At 43.6% G+C, this 23,648-nt stretch overlaps 1 long non-coding RNA gene across 1 annotated transcript in view; it reads right to left on the bottom strand.

Moving 5' to 3' along the window:
- LOC124711388 overlaps positions 1 to 18,597 on the bottom strand; it is a 159,547-nt gene extending 140,950 nt beyond the window's left edge. The window contains exons 1-2 of the long non-coding RNA XR_007005472.1: positions 16,718 to 18,597; positions 11,794 to 11,905 (exon numbers count right to left, since the gene is read on the bottom strand). This is a non-coding gene — a long non-coding RNA (uncharacterized LOC124711388). The remainder of the gene's footprint in view (positions 1 to 11,793; positions 11,906 to 16,717) is intronic.
- Between the last annotated feature and the right edge of the window lie 5,051 nt (positions 18,598 to 23,648).

Below are 23,648 nucleotides of genomic sequence, written 5' to 3'. Positions count from 1 at the left end.
CTGATTTCATTATTATCATTGGCTGCAAGGTCATTAACACACAACGTGAGCAGCAAAGGTTTCAACACACTTCCCTCGAGCACACCTGAAGTTACTTCTACATCTGACGATAAAGCTCCATCCAAGATAACATGCTGTGTCCTACACATCAAAAAGTTCTCAGTCCAGTCACAAATTTCGCTTGATATCCCATATGATCACAGTTTTGACAGTAAACGTAGGTACGGTACTGAGCCAAACGCTTTAAGGAACTCAAGAAACACTTTCTCAACCTGGCTGCCTTGATCCAAAGCTTTCAGTGTGTCATGTGAGGAAAGTGCATGTTGGGTTTCACATGATCGATGTTTTTGGAATTCAGGCTGGTTGGCACTGAGGAGGTCATTCTGTTCAAGATACCTCATTATGTTTCAGCTCAGAATATGTTCTAAGAGTCTACAACAAAGCGATTTCAAGAATACTGGACGGTAGTTTTGTGGATCACATTTACTGCCTTTCTAGTAGACGGGTGTGACCTGTGCCTTGTTCCAAGAACTGGGCATGGTTTCATGTTCGAGGGATCTACGATAGATTATAGTTACAGGAGGGGCTAGCTCAGCCGCAGATTCGGCATAGAATCTGACAAGGATTCCATCGTAGCCTGGAGATTTGTTCAATTTTAACGATTTCTACTGATTCTCGACACCACTGACACTAATAGTCGTATCCCAGCAGGTATTTGTTTAAGGATATGAACTGCCTAACAAAGAAACAAGAAACAGCCACAAGCTTGGAAGGAAACTAAATGAAACTTCACGGGCTGAGAGTATATGTCATGTTATTTCAGTGATTACAAAATCAAGACAAATTTATAATATAAAGAATTTGGCGGTATCAGACCACATATCAGTATGACGCTGCACTTCTCTGGCATGGACGTACAAGGTGCTATCCAAAATTTTTGGGACTGGTGCTGCCATGTGTTGAAAACGTTCCCTTAGGACTAATAGGCACCATCAAACTCGAAGTAGTTCCCATCCGCACGTACACAGCGCTTTTGCCACTGGTCAAACGTTTTCTGGAAGTCATGTTCTTTGAGAGGTTTAACAACGCTAGCGATGCTTCTTGAATCCTCTCTAGAGTGTTAAGCCGACGGCCTGTCAACTTGAGTTTCAGTTTTGGGAATAGCGCAAGTCGCAAGGTGCCAAATCTGGCGAGTATGGTGGGTGTGGTACAACACCATGTTGTTTTTTGCCAAAAAGGTCCTGGTGAGCAAGGACGTGTGACAGAGCGCGTTGTCGTGATGCAGCAGCCATATCCCTTGACGCCAAAGTTCGGAGCGTCGTCGCCGCACGTTTTCACGGAGCCGTCACAAAACGTCACAGTAGTATGCGGAATTCACTGTTTGGTTGGGTGGGACGAATTCTTTGTGCAAATTTCCCTTGGTACCAAAGAGAAAGATGATAATGCTCTTCCCTTAGCTCTTCGTCTGTCTCGCTTTTTTGGCTCTTCGAGAGCCCAGGCTCTTCCACTGGGACGATTGTTGTTTTGTCTCTGGGCCATAACCGTAAATCCAGCTCTCGTCGCCGGTGATAACCCGTGACAAGAAGGGTGGATCAGCAGATGCTGTCTGACGAAGGTCTGTGCACACTTCAACACGCTGTGTCTTCTGATTGGCAGTCAAGATCCTTGGCATAAATTCTGCGGAGATACGATGCATGCCCAATTCATCAGTCAACATTCGTTGACATGTCCCATAACCAGTACCCACTTCATCCGCAAGGTCTTGAATGGTATTACGTCGATCCGCACGAAACAATAGTTGAAGTTTGGCAACAATGTCTGGCGTTGTGCGGCTAATGGGACTTCCAGTGTGAGAATCATCTTCGACGTCTGTATGGCCGGCCCTGAACCGAGACTGCTACTCAAACATGTACGTACAGCTCATGCTCTGTCCCCCAAACACTTGTTGAATCATTGCAAGTATCTCCAAGATTCGCACAGAATTTGATACACACGCGCTTTTCTGTTCGCGGATCCATTGTAAAATCGTCACACACCAAACAGAGTATTACGGAAATCACTGTGGACACGCAATACGTCCTCCCAGCTGAATGCCATTCCGCACACTGACTCATCAGATATGAAGCTCTCGTCACCTAGCGGTGCAAAGATCTACTACTCCTACTTTCCAGATGACAGAACCAGTCCCGAAAATTTTGGATTCCACCTCGTATGCATTCGATAGGGAAGGGTGTCATTAAGCCCGGGCATCCTCTCCTGAGGACGGCTGGTCCACAACTGTTGTAACTGGTCCTTCACATCCTAGATATTGGAAATGATGCAGAGTTGATGTCCGAGCTGGTCCCACACGCGTTCTATCGAAGACACAGTTGGGGACGTTGCTGACCACGGGAGCACCTTACCATCACGTAGACAGTTCATAGAGACATGTACTACGTGCAGAGAGCACTGTCGTATTGAAAAAATGGCACCATGATACTGTTCCACGAGAGGTAACACATGAGGATGCAGGGTGTCCGTGACGTACTGTTGTGCCATCAGACATCCCTCACTTATTATCGCTGAACGTAATGCAACGCCATTCATCAGCAATCCATGATTTCCAGTCACGGCACCACTCCAAACTCATCCGGTTGTGTGATGGTGTCAACGACAGCTTATGCATGGGATAGTAATTCTCTAGTCCATTTGTTGCTACCCTACAATAAATGCTGTGGGACGATACAGAGTGTTGCAGGGGGCGACTACTAATTCTCGTATAGCAGGCGTAGATATGAAGGAGTTACGACATACTTGGTGCGCAGGATGACCATCCCCTTTGGGGTAGTCAGACTAGTCGATAGGAACATTGTCGACAAGTACGCCTCCCCTCACGCTCCCATACGGTCCTACATCGGGCCACAGACACATCCGAAAACCCGACAAACCTGGATACTGCACGGTTCGACTAGCCGGCCAAATGGATACCCATTTTCATAATCAGTTGCTGACAACACTGTCTCATATCCAGAATGAGATTTTCACTCTGCAGCGGAGTGTGCGCTGATATGAAACTGCCTAGCTGATTAAAACTGTGTGCTAGACCGAGACTCGAACTCACGCCCTTTGTCTTCTGTGGAGAAGTGCTCTACCATCACAGCTACCCAAGCACGACTCACGCCCTGTCCTCACAGCTCTACTTCTGCCAGTACCTCGTCTCCTACCTTCCAGACTTCGCAGAAGCTCTCCTGCAAACCTTGCAGAACTAGCACTCCTGGAAGAAAGTATATTGCGAAGACGTGGCTTAGCCACAGCCTGGGGGGTGTTTCCAGAATGAGATTTTCACTTTGCAGCGAAGTGTGCGCTGATATGAAACTTCCTGGCAGATTAAAACAGTGTGCCAGACCGAGACTAGAACTCGGGACCTTTGCTTTTCGCGGGCAAGTGCTCTACTGCCAGGAAGATTCGTATCAGCGCACACTCCGCTGCAGAGTGAAAATCTCATTCTGGAAACATCCCCCAGGCTGTGGGTAAGCCACGTCTTCGCAATATACTTTCTTCCAGGAGTGCTAGTTCTGCAAGGTTCGCAGGAAAGCTTCGGTGAAGTTTGGAAAGTAGGAGACAAGGTACTGGCAGAAGTAAAGCTGTGAGGACAGGGCGTGAGTCGTGCTTGGGTAGTTCAGATGTTATAGCACTTGCCCGCGAAAGGCAAAGGTCCCGAGTTCGAGTCTCGGTCTGGCATACAGTTTTAATCTGCCAGGAAGTTTCAGTGTCTCATATGCTTAACACGTCATCTGCGCATGCTTCAGAGTGATCATCCAATATCTGACGCTGTTCACCCCTCTTGTGTACCCTACCAGGCCTGGTAACAACACTAAACAGGAACAACACTTTATCACTTCGGACGCCGTTCTATTTGTCACAAAGAATTAAAACTATGAACATTTATATATTCGCAGGCGGTGAGTACGTCTGCGATTTACTTTCAAATCCCATCATGTTTTCTAGCTGCTTCACTTTTTTGTTCGGCAATGTATATTTGTAAGACTTTTATTTTTTACCACGACTTCCAACTGTAACAATTTGAATAACTTTTTTAAAATTTCTCAATAGTTTTATGAGAAGGCCAGACTGCGCCAAAATACGTTCTTTTTAGCAATGATTTTTATAAGCAAATTTTGCAATAAGGATCTAATTTTTTAACTTCATTATACGCACAAATACAACACACCATCAGTTTATAAAGCTCACTTAAATACTCTCTCCAGTGCACCATTTTAAGAAATGGAAGATGTATAATACTAGTAATCTTCATATTGCAGCTATGTGCTATATTCTCATGCTGTCTACTTTTGATCGACAACTATGCTAAAGTTGATAATTGGAAGTGATTGTCAGTATAATTAGTAGCAGCAAGCGGAAAATGACTTGTTTTAAAATGTATATAGAGACTTAGAGATGTAGTGTGAAAAAAATCTTATCTTCTCCGACATTGGGGGTCATCTAAACGCCACTTGTTTTCCGCTTTGTTTTAAAGAATACGACCAAAATAAGCATCAGAGGCGGATATGAGACTACATCAACAGGCAGTAAAGTCGCTGTGAGCAGTAATTGGCGGTGTGAGCAGATTTCTGAGGTCCGGAAAATCAACCGTGAGGGTCATCCGTGGCGCCGAGTCACTGAGTACTGCCGGCCGTAGGCTGTCATTTGTTTTTGTTTGCGCCGCGCAGACGAGACGAGCTGGCGGCCAGCGATAATTGCAGTGGACTGGTCCGGCTTACGGCCGGCGTCCGGCCGAGCTCATACTGGCCAAGACGAACGCCTCGTTACGCCTGTCACCGCAACAATACCCGGTATTTATTTCCGTTTGTTTAATCTCGCGGAACACATGTACGGGGCACCCCAGTACCACTCCTGCGTTAAAACGATTTCCTTTTTCTTCGTCGCTGGCAATAAAAATTTCATTAGTTTCCTCGGCAAAACTAATAAATAATAATGCGCCCCGCGTTAATTAACGTGGCGATAATTCACCAATACCGTTACAATCCGCGGGCAGTCTCCCCAACGGCCCAGCACCGGACTCTTTTACTCCTCAAAGGAGTAACGAAAGGGGGAAGAAGGAGGGGGAAAAAACGTAATTTAGTCTTAATAAAGCAGATAATCGCGCAAGTTTTTAATTTTGCTATTGTCAGGGAGGCCAACAGTTCATAAAAAGAGCCGGGTCCTTTTACTTGAGATTTTCCTCGGCTGTAATTGCTTGGGTAAATTTATTGCGGCCGGCAATATCGAGAGAGTGTTTCTTTTTGTGAGTGTGTGTGTGAGTGTGTGTGTGTGTGTGTGTGTGTCTGGAGAGAGGCGGCAGGCAGGCAAGGAAGCACAGCCCGGTCGGGCAGATGTAAGTGTGTGTGTGTGTGTGTGTGTGTGTGTGTGTGTGTGTGTGTGTGTGGAGAGGCGGCAGGCAGGCAAGGAAGCAGAGCCCGGTCGGGCAGATCATTAAGAGACGGCCAGTGCAACCCTTGAGGCGCGCGCCATTTTTAACGAGGGTCGGGGCTCGGGCCGAGTTATTGCACTCGCTGGGGCCGTCAGGAAAGGCTCCCGCAGGTGCCACAACGCTCGGGGTTGTGCGGGGGAGTTCAGTACGATGAGCGCGTGCCAGTCGGCTCCGCAATCACAGCAGCCGTTCAGCCGGAATCGCACCCCTAGCGTCATTCTCGTTAGCTCGTTTCCGATAGGTGTGTAATAAGCTTATCGGGTCAGAAATTAGTCATCCCCGTGACATATCACACTAACACCGTCTCTAGCATTGACAGTGGCGTCAATTTGCCGAGAAATAGAGCCCACAAATTTCTCAAGTATGCCATTTCTGGATGAAGCCACTCATCCATGATTAGATTGCTATCAGATTGCAAGAATGTCTGTTGCCATGTTTCAGCAGTTGTTTCATACACTGAAGAACCAAAGAAAGTCATATACCTGCCTAATATCGTGTAGGGCCCCCGCGAGCACGCAGAAGTGCCGCTACACGACGCTTCATGGACTCGGCGAATGTCTGAAGTAGTGCTAGAGCAAAATGACACCATTAATCCTGCAGAGCTGCCCATAAATCCATAAGCGTACGATGGGGTGGAGATGTCTTCTGAACAGAGCGTTGCAAGGAATCCCAGATATGCTCACCAATGTTCATATCTGGGAAGTTTGGTGGCCAGCGGAAGTGTTCCACGAGCCGCTCTGTAGCAGTTCTGCACGTGTGGGGTGTCGCATTGCCCTGCTGCAATTACCCAAGTCCGTCGGAATGCGGAATGGACACGAATGGATGCAAGTGATCAGTCAAGATGCTACCGTACATGATACCCGTCAGAGTCGTATCTAGACGTATCAGAATTCCCATATCATTCCAACTGCATATGCCCCACACCATTACAGATCCTGCACCAGGTTGAACAGTCCCTTGTTGACATGCAGGGTCCATGGATTCCATGAGGTGGTGACCATACGCGTACACGCCCATCCGCTTGATAAAATTTGAAACAACACTCGTCCGACCAGACAACATGTTTCCAGCCATCAACAGTCCAAAGTCAGTATTTACGGGCCCAGGCGAGGCGTAAAGCTTTGTGTCGTGCAGTCATCGACGGTACACGAGTGGGCCTTCGGCACCGAAAGCTCATTCGATGATGTTTCGTTGAGTGGTTCGCACGCTGGTACTTGTCGACGGCCCAGCAATGAAATCTGCAGCAATTTGCAGAAGGTTTTGCACTTCTGTCACTTTGAACGTTTTTCTTCAGTCGTCGTTGGTCCCGATTTGATGTTTTACCGGATTCCTGATATTCACGGTACATTCGTGAAATGGTCTTACGCTCGTGCGCCGTCTATAACACCCCATTCAAATGCACTTATATCTTGATAACCTGTCATTGTAGCAGCAGTAATCGATCTAAAAACGGCGCCATACACTTGTCTTATACAGGTGTTGCTAACGGCAGCGCCATATTCCACCTGTTAACATTTGGCGCTTGAGTGTATATTGTTATGCAACCTTTTTCTTTCAGAAACAGTCAGCTAACATACCGCTGCACCCCAGGAACGTTCAGAGCGCCAATTGCAAATGTTTAAAGTTGTATTTCTACTGCAGCCAGGCAGTAGAGAGCAGCTAGAACGTGCTAACCAAGTAAGCTTCAAATGGCTCTGGGCACTATGGGACTTAACATCTATGATCATCAGTGCCCTAGAACTTAGAACTACTTAAACCTAACTAACCTAAGGACATCACACAACACCCAGTCATCACGAGGCAGAGAAAATCCCTAACCCCGCCAGGAATCGAACCAAGTAAGCCATTGGACAGGGTTGTTGACATTATATTAAAACATTCCCCCAGTCGGAGCTATTGTGCCAGCCATGGCCGAGGTGGTTAGGATCTTGACTCGTGAAGTAAGTCAAAGCACTTGCATGCTACTGAGAAACTCTCCCATTATGAGTTTGGTCAGCCCTAACAACTTGGGTCACAGCGAGCTTGAGAAAGCCAGTAGCATAAGTATGTAGCAAACCTATTCACAGGACTATGTCACAAGTATAGCTACAAGGGCATAAGTAATCCTGCTTAGGGATTCGAAGCATTTAGTCAGATACCCATTCTGTCTGTGTTTTGAACCAGAAAGAATGACAGGCTTCTGGGATTGAGGGAAACCATGGGTACCATTGGGTGATGGAGATCGTCTGGTAACATGCCCGCCGATAACACACCAGTTTTCAGCAAGAGGAGCGCCATACCTACGCGTGGTGTCTGCGAGCTTGCGGAAATCTCATCTATGCTGGTAACTGGTGTTTGGCCAGCCTCGACCCTCTGAGGGACTTTGACTGAAGGACTGCTAGTGTCTACAATCCGGTTGTTGGAGACACGCCTTCGTGGCTCATTGTTTTCAGGTTATTAGGTAGTCTAGGCAACAGGCGACAAAAACATCTGTCGTGCACAAATCGAACCCAAAAGGCTTAAACTACTGTGTTACATCACTTCGTTAAACAGTACGACCATGCGATCCGGCAGTAGGGAAGGGCAATGGTAGATCAGATTTCTTCCGAAAATTCTGCGTGGATAGAGTCCACCTGTTCAGGAAACTGCATATAGGACTCTGGTGTGACGTATTGTAGAGTACTTTTCCTGTGATCGGGATCTTTCCCTTCGGCGACGTGGCAGAAGATATCGCGAAACCGAGGAGACACCCGTCAAAAGTGTAACAAATCCTCAAGTGCATCAGAGTAAGAGAAAAGAGAGTAGAGCGTGAATGGATAAACAGTGATAATCATGTCCTCTTCTCTGCAAATGTAAATGGAATGGGTCTGAGGATGGATAATATCTGTATAAATAATCCTCCGTCATTCACTGCACAGTTGCATGTAAAGTTTATGTAGATGTAACGGTCGGAAATTTACAAATATGTCACCCGTAATGAGCTGCTTGTTATGGGCTGTGACTGATTAGATACAAACAGTACAGATGGGTTCGTCGCAAGCAAACTGGACAACGTAAAAGTAGCATAATCAACCTCAAGATGATATGACCATTGAAATGTATAGTGACGTTAAATTAAAGATAATAATGACTGAGGCAGTTTACCAATATTTGCTTGAATCGCACACTGTTATCCTATTCCTGATAGTTTCAAATAGATGGTAATGAAATGATCGAATGGCATTGTTGGACGGGAGGCCCTATGAGGGGGAGTTCGGCCGCCGTATTGCAAGTCCTTTTTAGTTGACACCACTTCGGCGACTAGCGGGTTATTGATGATGAAATGATGATTAAGGACACACAACACCCAGTCATCTCCCCGAGGCAAAGGAAATCCACGTGTTTGGGTTTTCTCCTGAAACACCCTGTTTGGAGTGTGAGAAACGTTGTAGAAAAGCAAAGGCGTGAACGGAACGCTTGTCGTTCACCTTGTTCCCGAAGAAAGAACGTCTTAACATGAAAGGAGAAGTAATGGGCTCTTACACCTGCCAGTTTCGAGTTACGCTCTTCGGACGAGGGCGTTAGTGTAGTAAGAACTAAACACTGAACAACTGTCAGGCTGAGTTGAGAGCCCTTTTTTCTTCTGGAACACAAAGTTTCGCTGTCACAGTGTAAATAAATACAGATTGTGAAAAAGTATGAGAAGTGATGTACCATCTCGCCATAAAAATGGAAGCAGACAGATAGACACTAACGAAAAAAGTCAGCCATACCGTCGCAGTAAGTAAAAAACTAAATTTTACATCCATATCGACAGATAAATGATAGTCATGGCGATACATTAAAGCCGGCCGCGGTGGTCTAGCAGTTCTAGGCGCTCAGTCCGGAACCACGCGACTGCTACGGTCGCAGGTTCGAATCCTGCCTCGGGCATGGATGTGTGTGATGTCCTTAGGTTAGTTAGGTTTAAGTAGTTCTAGGTTCTAGGGGACTGATGACCACAGATGTTAAGTCCCATAGTGCTCAGAGCCATTTGAACCATTTTTGATACATTAAAGCTTGTTCCATCTTCTTGTCAAAGAGTCAGCAACCGGCATTATGATAGAAATAGTAATGTAACGTCCAGAAAACCAGCTGAAGATGAACCTGAAAAGGTTCGAAAACCGGTTCATAGAATAATAAATAACTAGTCAAAAAAGTGACTGGTTGCAGTTTTATGTATTTACTTACAGATAAAAATATATTTTCGGTGAATCTCACAGCATGCAAAAGATACATTCTCCATCAGGGCAAACCAGAGGAGAGGAATATTCGAAATGTGCAGCAAAACTCGAGCGCAGAGAGTTATCAACTCGAACTTAAGGAAATTTACGACGACAAGGTGATAATGGGAAAGCAACTGAAACAGCAGCACGGAAAGGAGTCTTGAGACACCAGACATGTAACGTATGTACTTAACGAACGAAAAATTTCATCTGGATAACTGTTCAATCCGCAGATGTGATAGATCGAAACCGATCATCATTAATAAAAGAAATAGCGATCGAGACGGAGCTTCTTCACTCATTATAAGAACTGAGATCACGGTTTCCTGGGACTTTGCGTCATTTACGACTTGACATACCTTCCGTAAGGATAATGTAGGTTTCCGAATCTACTGATTTCACCATTCCGAATTCAAACGTCGCCATTTGAGTAACATTAAAATTGAGAGAGAAAGAACGTAATGAAGGAGGAAATTTTATCGTGGTTGTTCATCGAGAGCATAATGTCAGGAAGTGATTTTCCTATTTTTGGCCTTTTGTGAAGTATACTATTTTAGATTCCTGAGTGTTTAAAGCACATTACCTATTTCTGGAGCATTCTAAACTTTATCAAGATATGACTGGGTATTTGTACAGCTCTTTTTATAGGTAATATTTCTCTGTAGACAAATGTATTATCTGCAGAAAATTTGATGTTTTTATTAATACTGTCTTCCAGATCAGATCATTCATATATAACATGAACACTAAGAATTCCAGTCCTTCTCTCTGGGGCACGGCTGAAGTTACTTCGACGTTTTTTGATGACTCTACATCCAATATAACGTGCCCTCTTCCTCCTCCACGGCTCGCCCCCCCCCCTCCCTCCCACACACACACCAAAAAATCGTCAGTTCAGTCACAAATGTCCTTGACATCCAATGTGAGCATGGCTCGTTAATAAGCGCTGGTATAGTACTCCCCTCCACCGATTTTCATGATTCCAGAAATGTTTGATCCACCTTGTATTCTCAAGTAATGTGTATCTTTGACAGGATTCAAATCTGACAGTATTTGGCTTCTGCCGACTTTCCCTGGACTGATTTAGGGAAGGTACGGAAAAACTTAATGATTATCTCCGGACTAATAATCGGACCACAGCCGTTCTTAAAGTGAGACATGTGCTCTGTCAGTTTGACGAGTACTACTCGTACATGGAATACGATATTCATAAAAAAATATCGCGGAAAACTATGAAAAAACGTTTGATAACATGTTACACATTGTGGATAACTTCCAACGATGCGACTGTATTAAACAAAAAGTAATTTAAAAAAGTACCAAGCGCATCGACGTGGCGAGCCATTTAACGCTGTTCGGATTTTAGTCTAGACGGATGAAATGGAAATGGTTTCGTTTGCCAGATGAGTATGCGACTATCTCGTTCGTTAGTCACTATGGTTTATTTCCACCTACAAACTGTTGGATTCAATGAATCCGGAATCTTCTGCGGTCAGTGTTGTGTGGTGCAGAAGCAGCTGTTACTGCGCATCTGGACACATTTTATGGACATAAAAATCTTGTGTACTGCTGAAACTGAAATCAATTATCCTTTGTACCAAGTGTAATATGTATAGCAAATCGTGTTTTTCTTCGAAACTATCACTTCCTCTGTTCGTTCAGTAGATGTAAAATCGGTGTAGAGGTCAAACGTTTCACTGCATGCAGTAAGAACGCAGTCCTTGCCTTGACACACGCCTCACCACTGCCTACCTGCTGACGATATCTTTTCAAATGTCGGAACACTGGCAAGAAAAACTCGGTGAAGGATACGCAGGAATCCGGTCGTGATGGATGTGTCCATGTAATTGCTCGGTCCGCTTTATCTTTCCGTTTTCCCGTTGTCTTTTGCTTTCCCCCTGAGGCCTACCTCTATCAGCCACACAGGAAGGACATTCTAAATTCCAGCAGAAACTCACCATAGTCGAAACCATCCTGCTTTGTTTTCAGTGGATCGTTTGTTTCTTTCACGTAACTGATGGGTGTCAGTCCACCCAAACATAATATAAACCCTATACAAAGAGGACAGGAAAGTGAAACGAAAGAAGGAGTGAACTTTACCTGAGCTGCCATTGACGACGTCCGGGCCACCCGCCGCCATTCACCGCGGGCCCTCAAAGCACTTTCAGTCCGCCACTTTCTCCTCAGACGTCGCCGCTGCAGCCACAGCCGCCTGCAAAACCCAATGCAGTTTCAGTCTTAAGCTAAATGTATTTACGTGCTTGGAAAGTTAAATACCTAAGTCATGTTGAAGAAAGAAACAAAGCCAAACAGATAATTGCAGCATCCAAGAAGAAATCTTGGGAAGACTGGAAACAGGTTGGAGACTTTGGGTCAAGCTGCTGGAAAACCATTCTGGAGTGTAATTAGCAGTCTTCGAATGGGAGGTAAGAAGGAAATGACAAGTATTTTGGACAGGTCAGGAAAACTGCTTGTGAATCCTGTGGAATCCCTGTACAATGGGATAGGAATGATGATGGAAATAGGATCACATTTGAGGAAGTGGAGAAAATGGTCAATAGATTGCAGTGCAATAAAGCAGCTGGGGTGGATGAAATTAAGTCGGAACTCATCAAATACAGTGGAATGTCAGGTCTTAAATGGCTACACAGGATAATTGAAATGGCCTGGGAGTCGGGACAGGTTCCATCAGACTGGACAAAAGCAGTAATCACACCAATCTTTAAACATGGAAACAGAAAAGATTGTAACAACTACAGAGGTATTTCTTTAATCAGCGTTGTGGGTAAAATCTTCTCAGGTATTGCTGAAAGGAAAGTGCGAGTATTAGTTGAAGACCAATTGGATGAAAATCAGTGTGGGTTTAGGCCTCTCAGAGGTTGTCAGGAGCAGATCTTTAGCTTACGGCAAATAATGGAGAAGTGTTATGAATGGAACAGGGAATTGTATCTATGCTTTATAGATCTAGAAAAGGCATATCACCGGGTTCCTAGGAGGAAGTTATTGTCTGTTTTACGAGATTATGGAATAGGAGGCAAACTTTTGCAAGCAATTAAAGGTCTTTACATGGATAGTCAGGCAGCAGTTAGAGTTGGCGGTAAATTGAGTTCATGGTTCAGAGTAGTTTCAGGGGTAAGACAAGGCTGCAACCTGTCTCCACTGTTGTTCATATATATATGGATCATATGTTGAAAACAATAGACTGGCTGGGTGAGATTAAGATGTGTGAACACAAAATAAGCAGTCTTGCATATGCAAATGACTTAGTTGTGATGGCAGATTCGATTGAAAGTTTGCAAAGTAATGTTTCAGAGCTAGATCAGAAATGTAAGGACTATGGTATGAAGATTAGCATCTCCAAAACGAAAGTAATGTCAGTGGGAAAGAGATATAAACGGATTGAGTGCCAAATAGGAGGAACAAAGTTAGAACAGGTGGACAGTTTCAAGTACTTAGGATGCATATTCTCACAGGATGGCAACATAGTGAAAGAACTGGAAGCAAGGTGTAGCAAAGCTAATGCAGTGAGTGCTCAGCTACGATCTACTCTCTTCTGCAAGATGGAAGTCAGTACCAAGTTATCTGTGCACCGTTCAATCTTTCGACCAACTTTGTTGTATGGGAGCGAAAGCTGGGTGGATTCAGGTTACCTTATCAATAAGGTTGAGGTAACGGATATGAAAGTAGCTAGGATGATTGCAGGTACTAGTAGATGGGAACAACGGCAGGAGGGTGTCCACAATGAGAAAATCAAGGAAAAACTGGGAATGAACTCTATAGATGTAGCAGTCAGGGCGAACAGGCTTAGATGGTGGGGTCATGTTACACACATGGCAGAAGCAAGGTTACCCAAGAGACTCATGGGTTCAGCAGTAGAGGGTAGGAGGAGTCGGGGCAGACCAAGGAGAAGGTACCTGGATTCGGTTAAGAATGATTTTGAAGTAATAGGTTTAACATCAGAAGAGGCACCAATGTTAGCACTGAATAGGGGATCATGGAGGAATTTTATAAGGGGGCTATGCTCCAGACTGAACGCTGAAAGGATAATCAGTCTTAAATGATGATGATGATGATGTTGTGAAATTAAGTTGCTATTCTGAGAGAACTGTTTTCTTCATAGGTTGCATAAGAAATTACTATTGTTAGCACAAGTACTGTACCTATCATTATTATTTTTCAAAAAGAACAGTAAAAAGAGCACTACGTTTCATTTAATATTTTATCACCAGTCCAATGTCTCCCAAGAGCCTAACAACTAGCGCCCTGAATGTGTGGGCGGAAGAAGCGAAAAAAGAACTCTTGTTTCAGAAATTTGTCTACTTATTCCTTAAAGAAACGCCTGAAGTCACGCCCAAGGACTGTTAATGCGTACTTATGTATTACCACCGTTTTCAGTCCTCAGGAAAGCAGCTGGTATCCTGTATACCAATGGTGGGAACACATTAAAAGCATTTCACCTGTCACTGTAAGTATAACGCTGTCAGCACACACACTCACGGAAAATTACAAAATGGGATGTCACACACTCATTTCACACATTTTTTCAGCTAAACGAAAACGTATAAACATAATTCGCTACTCATTTGCATTTCATTACTGTCAACGCCAATGTTACAAAATGCTAACGCAAACAACGCACAGATTGCTAACTTTTTATGTGACTCACAAATTTTCATAGTTACATGATACACGACATCAATAATCGTAAGTATATTGTATGTTGTATGTTGTATGTTAACCGGGGACCTAGAAACGACGGAGAAGCTCCGTCTCCGCCGTAGCCGCAGTGGTCCGCAACCCCACGACGACTGCCGCAGTCCACTTCACCCCTCCGCCGCCCCACACCGACCCACTTTTTCAGCGTTATTGTGCGTTTCGGCCCCCAGTGGACCCCCCAGGGAACGTCTCACACCAGACGAGTGTAACCCCTATGTTTGCATGGTAGAGTAATGGTGGTGTACGCATACGTGGAGAATTTGTTTGCGCAGCAATCGCCGACATAGTGTAGCTGAGGCGGAATAAGGGGAACCAGCCCGCATTCGCCGAGGCAGATGGAAAACCACCTAAAAACCATCCACAGACTGGCCGGCTCACCAGACCTCGACACAAGTCCGCCGGGCGCACCTTCCCGACCGGAAAGCCGTGCGTTAGACCGCTCGGCTAACCGGGCGGCCATCGTAAGTACCGGGTGATCAAAAAGTCAGTATAAATTTGAAAACTTAATAAACCACGGAATAATGTAGATAAAGAGGTAAAAATTGACACACATGCTTGGAATGACATGGGGTTCTATTAGAACAAAAAAAAGTATTGCTAAAAAGATCTCTTGCGCGTGTCGTTTGGTGATGATTGTGTGCTCAGCCGCCACTTTCGTCATGCTTGGCCTCCCAGGTCGCCAGACCTAAGTCCGTGCGATTATTGGCTTTCGGGTTACCTGACGTCACAAGTGTATCATGATCGACCGACATCTCTAGGGATGCTGAAAGACAACATCCGACGCCAATGCCTCACCATAACTCCGGACATGCTTTACAGTGCTGTTCACAACATTATTCCTCGACTACAGCTATTGTTGAGGAATGGTGGTGGACATATTGAACATTCCCTGTAAAGAACATCATCTTTGCTTTGTCTTACTTTGTTATGGTAATTATTGCTATTCTGATCAGATGCAGCGCCATCTGTCGGACATTTTTTGAACTTTTGTATTTTTTTGGTTCTAATAAAACCCCATGTGATTCCAAGCATGTGTGTTAATTTGTACCTCTCTATCTACATTATTCCGTGATTTATTCAGTTTTCCAGTTTATACTAACTTTTTGATCACCCGGTATATTAGTCACTGCATTCAGAGTGTAAATATTGATGTATGCAGATGCCCAGTATATTCTTGGGTTTGAGTTATACTCGTTAGCCAGCTGTGAAATCGTATATGGAGTGCGTCTATGCCGGCCGCTATGACCGAGCTGTTCTAGGTGCTTCAGTCCGGAACCGCCTTGCTGCTACAGTCGCAGGTTGGAATTCCGACTCGGACATGGATGTGTGTGGTGCCCTTAGGTTAGCTAGGTTTAAGTAGTTCTAAGTCTCGGGGACTGATGACCTCAGATGTTAAGTCCCTCAGTGCTCAGAGCCATTTGAGCCATTTTTTTGAGTACGTCTACACAGCATGCTGGAGCAAGAGTGTAGGAATAGAATGAAGACTAACAGTTCTTGGCAAACTTTTTTATTGACTAATTAATGCATTTTACTACTTGAGAACACGTAACACTGTTCAAATCCATTTAATTTAATATTTCCTTATGTTTATGATCACTGAAATGTAACGCCGCGTGGCTAGGGCCTCCCGCCCTGTAGACCGGTCGCCTGCTGCAAGTCTTCTGATTTGACGTGGATGATGTGATGATGAAGACAACGCAACAGCTAGTCCCTGAGAAGAGAAAATCTCCGATCCAACCGGGAATCGAACCCGGGCCCCTTTGCCCAGCATTCGGTCGGGCGTACCACTTAGCTATCGAGGCGGACTGTATAATCACTGACACTGGCATAACTTTACGAGTCGTACTTTTATTTTTTCAGTGACTTATATATGAGGTAGACTGTTGTTCATATTCAGAACCAATAGCCTTGTTGCTTAGTAATTTATTGGTGTCATAATGTATCCAAATCAGTTAGATATAGGTCTATCTCCACAGTCTCAAAAATGCTTATCATATCAAATGTCAAATGTGTGTGAAATCTTGTGGGACTTAACTGCTAAGGTCATCAGTCCCTATGCTTACACGCTACTTAACCTAAATTATCCTAAGGACAAACACACACACCCATGCCCGAGGGAGGACTCGAACCTCCGCCGGGGCTAGCAGCACAGTCCATGATTGCAGCGCCTGAGACCGGTCGGCTAATCCCGCGCGGCCCACACACACACACACACACACACACACACACACACACACACACACACACAAAGCGCTGGAGATATCTTTCATGTGGAATAAAGAATGGGTACTTCCTTTGCTTGTCTTACCTCATATTCACGTTGTGGTAGGCTGCTACATGATGCAGATGACTGTCCAGTGGAGACATCCTTGGACTCTGCGAGGTGAACGTCGTTTGCGGCTCCTGTTACGGCTGCTCAAGAACCAAACTGGAGCCGCGGCATCACCAACAGTGAGCTGTGGTATCTCGTTAGCTCTGAGGACTGCCCCCTTCCAGTCGATTGCTAAATGCTTATCTCCATTGGCACAGCTGTACTACTGTAATCAACAAAAAACTTATTACAATGACAGACACATAACACAATGATACTCCTGATCGAAAGGATAGACTATCGACGGAGTGTAACTCAACAGAGAGAGAATGTCACCTGACTGATAAAACAAGAAGGTTACCCCTTTTTTTTAAATACTTCATATTCACCAAGACTATACGTTTGTTACAATATTCATTATTGCAGTTTCGACCTTTTAGTCATTTTCAAATGGTTACAGGTGCTGAAAACGCAGTAGTAGTCAGCATTAACGTGTTTTTATCCTATTCTATCTGTCACATAACGATGGTGTGTGCGACAAAGGCTGACACGAGCCATAGAGGTTCAAGTCGTTTTTATTCTCTTTATGAACGATGACTACTGCCGTCTCTTCGGCGCCCGTAACCACTTGAAAATGACCAGAAAGTCGAAGCTGCAATAGTGGATATTATAATAAATGTACAGTCACTAGGAATATGAAGTCTTTTAAAAAATTCTACGAATGTGTGAGTCCACAATTAACACAACTGTGTGAAGGAGTTAACGATTCCAAGAGAAACGGTGAAGGAAAAGATGTTGCAATTTCAACAGAGATGATATTAAGACGATAAGAGATATGTGTAACCTAATTGGCTGTAGTAGCGTTAACGAGTATCATAGTGTGGCTTGGATAGCAACGTGTAACAAACACCACAAAAACTTCTGTTTTTACCTAATGTCAACAGATGTATACATTTTCCAATTTCTTATGAGTCTGTTGCTGGAACCAACAAAACCTAATGGTAAATTCGTGGCCATTTAAGAAATGTTTGATGATATATACACCTATATATGTACGTCATTTTGTGTGTCGCTCTCTCGTTGGTCGTTTGGTATTTTTGTAGTGTTTGAATGAGATTTTCTTTCTGGATTTTGTAGCAAGAGTGTGATCTACTTTCAATACATTACATGGGGTGAAGACTGCAGGTAAGTTTCATTGTACTTAAGGTCTTTAGTGGCCAGCGGGGTGTACTTGTACTAAAGTGAAAATAATAATAATATTCGTCATGCTGACCATTTCCGCTCTACTAGAGTAGAAGAGTCGGAAGTCCGCATTACGAAGTTTTCATTGCAAATGAACAAGAGCACGTTGACACTGAATGTCAGTAAGAAGAACTCAACAGTATTAGATCTGGAAATGAAGATATTGATCTATGAACAAATGAGAACTGTCTATACAATTTCAGAACTCAAGTGTGGCTACGAAATTAAGAGGTCATATCTTAAGAGGCCTCCAATGTTCATGGGAGAGGTCACTTTGAGAGAAAATAATACTTACCTTCATGCACAGTACTTCCGATGTCCGATTTGAGCAAAATTGCAGTTCCAGTGAAGTAACTCTTCACCTCTGTATAACTTTAGGATGGTTGTATGAGCCTACCAACGATGCAATAGAAGACGTACAACCGTCAAGTCACGTAATCACATAGAGGACCTTTCGTTCTTAATAGGATTTCTTTGAAAGAAAAGAATAAGTCAGCATCACAAGTGTTTTAAGTGCTTAGTGCTATTAAACTGGATTTGATTACCATGTTTTGTGATTGTTGCAGTCCAGTGTCTTCCTAAGCATAACGACTCCTCTTTTTATATTTTTCCTATCACCTAACGCCACAGTGGCCAAGGAACTGGATACAGGAATTATCTCTATGCACTCACGTAACTACTTGCATGGTAGTTAAAACCCATTTCCATAATATATATATATATATATATATATATATATATATATATATATATATATATATATATATATATTTTCTGTGAAAAGTGATCGATACTTTTTCTAGAGTAGTTTAAATTTACTTTCATATACATTTTTCTCCTGCGCTGTGTACAAACTTTTGTTTTATTCCTTCATTTTTAATAAAAATGTAATGTATCTTTACCTAAACAAAAAGAAGAGTAAGTCATTTATTTGTGTGTGAATTACATGAAGCAGATGTGTGAAAGTGTTGTGTTATTTTGTGCAGCACGTACAACTTAACGTTTCCAAGTGACTTACCTGAACGAGCACCGCTTCACGAAGGCTCAAGTCTTGCATTTCGCAAAGTGCCTCTTCTGGAGTCTCAAGGATGTCCTTTTTTTCTCGTTCGGAGTAAATGAAAGTTGTTCTGAAGTACAATGAGGATCCTTTTGAACGCCGTGGTAGATGATATGATCTAGGCAAGGCACAGTTTGCAGAGATAGGTAAAGCAGACTCAGCTTTGTTACTGGTTTTGTTATTCAAATGTCTGTCTCTCAAACGAGCATGTCACTTGTACAGACTGAGTACAGTTACTCATCAAATATGCACAGCTTGTTCATTTGAGACATCTCAAGAGTTTTGTTGGTATATTCGAAAATCCTAGCATGTGTTGTATGTCTGGAGATTTGGAAGTCAGATGGTTGGAACTGGATACAACACATCTACTTTTTCCGCTGTCTCAACAAAAATGCTGCTACGGTGTAAAAAAGTGTTGACACTTATGGTAAAGAATTGTTCTTTGGTTGTATCTAAGAGCCTTAAGCAAGTTCTTGGAAGAAACAGTTTAAGTGAGAATGTACCGGTATGTTTTAGTATTATGTTGTGTAAGATGTTTAATTATCCTTCAAGGAATCTAAAAGTAAAGACCATGAATACTCCGAGAGTCTATATGAGTGTAATGATGTTGTGGAAGCAGGACATTTTCTCTGCAACTTCTCTTACATTTTGTCTCTCTGGATTCCAGTGTTTTGAATAATGAGACTTACTGCCAAAGTCTTGAGAGTCAGTGTATGCTTTCACTCTTCCGGGTTTCCATACGTCGTCCTTGGTCTTCAGTCTAACGTCAGCTTCTTTTACTCCAATAGCATTATTTATCACTAGTTTACAAAACATTGCGTCCATCACAGCAGGTTTCCTCTCAAGCTATTCTTACGTCTTTTTAGAGACGGGAAAATTCACATGTACTTTCACAACATCGGTAATACCTCACTTTTGCTTCTTGTCGTGGAGAATGGACAGCAGGCATTCAAAGACCTTACAGTCTACCAGTTAAATCTTTTTATTACATTCTTCTGGTGGCTATTACTCGTCATGCATGTTGTTGTTCCGTGTATTCCTCTTGTTCCTTTATTGCGTTGTTTTTGTCTTTTGTGTTTGCAGTTCAGGGTTTGGTGTTCTGGTTTATTTTGTCAGTCTCAACGTTTGTTAGCGAATTCCTTTTGAATTTAACTTATTGTATCTTTCAGCTTATTACTACCGTTAATGATACATAATCTGGATGAAAGTATGCTACATAAATTACCAAAGAAACATCCACTACACCTGATGTGTGAGCCTGTTTACTGTGAACGGAGCGTAGCTTGGCTGAACATTGTCGTCATAAATCTGGACAATTTGCTGGAGTCATTGCGGCGTACTTGGCACACCTATTTTCTTCCAGCCAATAAGGTAGCGATTCTCGAGGAAGAATTTGACCCAAAAATAGTGATGTGTTATATGTTGGCATTGGTTTCTATGTTTGCTAGTTCGAGCCCCTTGGAGAAGTTTACTATACAGGCGGCCAAAGCGTGGAGTAGAGGCTTGCACACACCAACTTTATAACAACGAAGCTCGTTGCGTTGAATGGTTCAAATGGCTCTGAGCACTATGCGACTTAACTTCTGAGGGCATCAGTCGCCTGGAACTTAGAACTAATTAAACCTAACTAACCCAAGGACATCACACACATCCATGCCCGAGGCAGGATTCGAACCTGCGACCGTAGCGGTCACGCGGTGCTAGACTGAAGCGCCTAGAACCCCACGGCCACACCGGCCGGCGTTGCGTTGATTGTAAGGGCTGTAACTAAGCAAAATTAGTTCCTGGTCATGGGTCTCAAAAACAGATTGCAGTGAGATAATATAAACAGTTATCTGACTGAGGCACAAAATATTTAATCCTCATCCTCGCGATACCAAGGGTATTCGGGGCGGGTGGGGGGGGGGGGGTGGGGGGAGGGAGGGGGGAGAGGGGGGAGGAAGTTCGCTGTACCCACGTTTTGAACTTTTGAACATATCGTAACCTAGTCTGGTGCTTTACATTGTAAAATTTTTAAAAGAACATTTATTGTTTTTAATGACTTATTTTATCAGATGCTGTACTTGTTTTAAATTTTTCAGTAAATCTTCACCCAAAAATTTAAGCCTTAGTAGTGAATATAACTATTCACAACAAATGTCGTATTCATATTTTCAAGTTCAGGGCCCTTTCTACACGTCTATATACCCTTAAAAAGTGTGTTCCGAACTAAAATCAACGACAATAAACGAAACCCGTATTTTTTTAAATTTTTGTGGTGGTCATAAAGCACCGTCCACATTACGGAAAATGCATTGGTAATGCAAAGATTTTGCCAAGAGATATTAACAGGTTCTGTACCGGACTTATATATTATACCTATTTAAAAATATGTTTTTAATAGAAGTTGGAAACGCTTAACGAAATTTGATAATTTTAGGTTTTTATGGTGTTGGCTCAAAGACTCCCCCCCCCCCTCCCAGCCCAATGGTTTTACTCGTTATGGAAAATGCATTGGTGCTGCTAGGGTTAATAACTTGTCGTATTGAACGTATTTGGAGGGCTAGCATCCTCATTTTCGAATTTTCCAGAGGTTTGTAGTGGATTACGCCTTCTACACGTTTCATTCATTAAGAATATACCACATTACCCATGCGTCACATACAGTAACACATTTACTTGCAGTGTATTAGAGCATAAAACGGAAAATGGATTAGTCATATTTTTTTTTAAATAATATGTACTGCTACAGTCACTTGCTACTAATATTTCGTTAGCATGACGCGTTTCAGGAGCAAGCTGTCCCCATCAGGTGTATTTACTGTTGCATTTACAGTGTCATTAAAATACAGTGGGGCTAGTTTCCTTTGCTGTGTATGCCAGCGAGGTTATGTATCGAAAAGGACGACTGTTCGTGAACATAAATATGTCATTGTGTATACATTAAGTGATAAGCATGATTATGTCATTTTGTTAGTGCATTTACTTACGTTTTTCTTTGACAATTTCGTTGTCTGACATACTTAGCACAGTAACAAGTGCATCAAAACTTAACGCTCTCACAATCTTTTGTTTACATCAATCCAAAAAGTCTTAAAAGCTAAGATAAACTCGTTTCTACTGTTAAAACAGTAGTGCGCAATGAAGATTAAACGTTTACTTCTAGGTGTATTTCATGTCTTGGCACATAATAGGTGAGTAGTTGATAAAGACAGTAAGCCGTCTTTTTCGAAACATAACCTCACTGACACATGCAGCAAAGGAAACTAAACTCACTTCATTTTAATTACAATGTAAAAGTAGCTGTAAGTGCACGTCATGATGGCAGCATTTTACCGAAACACGTCGTGCTAATAAAATATGAATTAAAAGAGACTGACCGAGCGAGGTGGCGCAGTGGTTAGTACACTGGACTCTCATTCGGGAGGACGACGGTTCAATCCCACGTCCGCCCATCCTGATTTCGGTTTTCCGTGATTTCCTTAAGTCGCTCCAGGCAAATGCCGGGATGGTTCCTTTGAAAGGGACGGCCGATTTCCTTCCCCGTCCTTCCCTAATCCGATGAGGCCCATGACCTCGCTGTTTGGTCTCTTCCTCCGAAACAACCCAACAGAACAAGCGACTGTTGCAATATATATTATTTCATAAAAATCTTACAGTGCAGTTGCTGTCCTCAAGTAACGTCCATATAACATGGATAAATTTAAATAGGCTTAGTGACAGCCATGGGACTTTTTTTTTCAGAACGGCGTGGATTCGGGTTCGACTCCCTATGAACCTTTCACTCTGCGACGAAGTGTGTGCTCTGTTTCGAAATTTGCTGAAGCATTAGAACTGTGTAGTTCTAATGCTTCAGCAAATTTCGAAACAGAGCACACACTTCGTGTAGTTCTAATGCTTCAGCAAATTTCGAAACAGAGCACACACTTCGTCGCAGAGCAAAAGGTTCATTCCGGAAATTAACTCGTTTCTAAAGTAAAAGCAGGGTCTTCGCGTGTACTGGTGTGTTTACTTGAAGTCAGTTGCGGCAGCGGCTTTGGGAGCTAATAACAGGTGCAGTCGGCGGACTGAATGGGGCCTAAGTTATTCGCACAGACAAGCAGGCAGGCTTGCCGTGAATGGGCGACTCGTGATGCGCAGGTGTTTGCGTGCGCAGCGCGATGCGAGGCGAGGCGGCGTAGCTCCAGGCTGGAGCCGGGGCTGGAGCGGCTGGAATCCAGCGCAGGTAGCCCGGTCCGCCCCTGCCCGGCTGCCACAGCCGGCCGCCGTCAGGCCCCTCGGATTTATGGGCCCCAACAGCGGGCCGCTGCCGCCGCCTTCTGTTTGTCTTGCTCACGGTCAAATTCTTCCCCGCCGATCGCCTCTTCCAAGTTTGGAAGAAAACGTGATCCGTATTGTATGCCAAGACCCTGGCTCCGAAATGTCACTCCCAGTTTGAGACGCCCGACATTCAACCAAGTACCCTAATTCTAATGACTTCTGTCAACCCTTCTTTGTTGCTACACGTCGGTATCTTTGACGTCACACACAAGTCGTATTTATAATACTAACATGAAATGTTTCAGGCTACATATCAACTACAGTTCTCATGATGGACGTATGATGGAAAAAGAAGGAAACTTTTTCTGTTCTTCAGGTGCTCTGATTCGT

Source organism: Schistocerca piceifrons, chromosome 8, assembly GCF_021461385.2.
Source record: "Schistocerca piceifrons isolate TAMUIC-IGC-003096 chromosome 8, iqSchPice1.1, whole genome shotgun sequence".
Lineage (NCBI taxonomy): Eukaryota > Metazoa > Arthropoda > Insecta > Orthoptera > Acrididae > Schistocerca > Schistocerca piceifrons.
The sequence above is the reverse complement of the archived record's forward strand: the minus strand, read 5'-3'. Positions and strand labels throughout refer to the sequence as shown.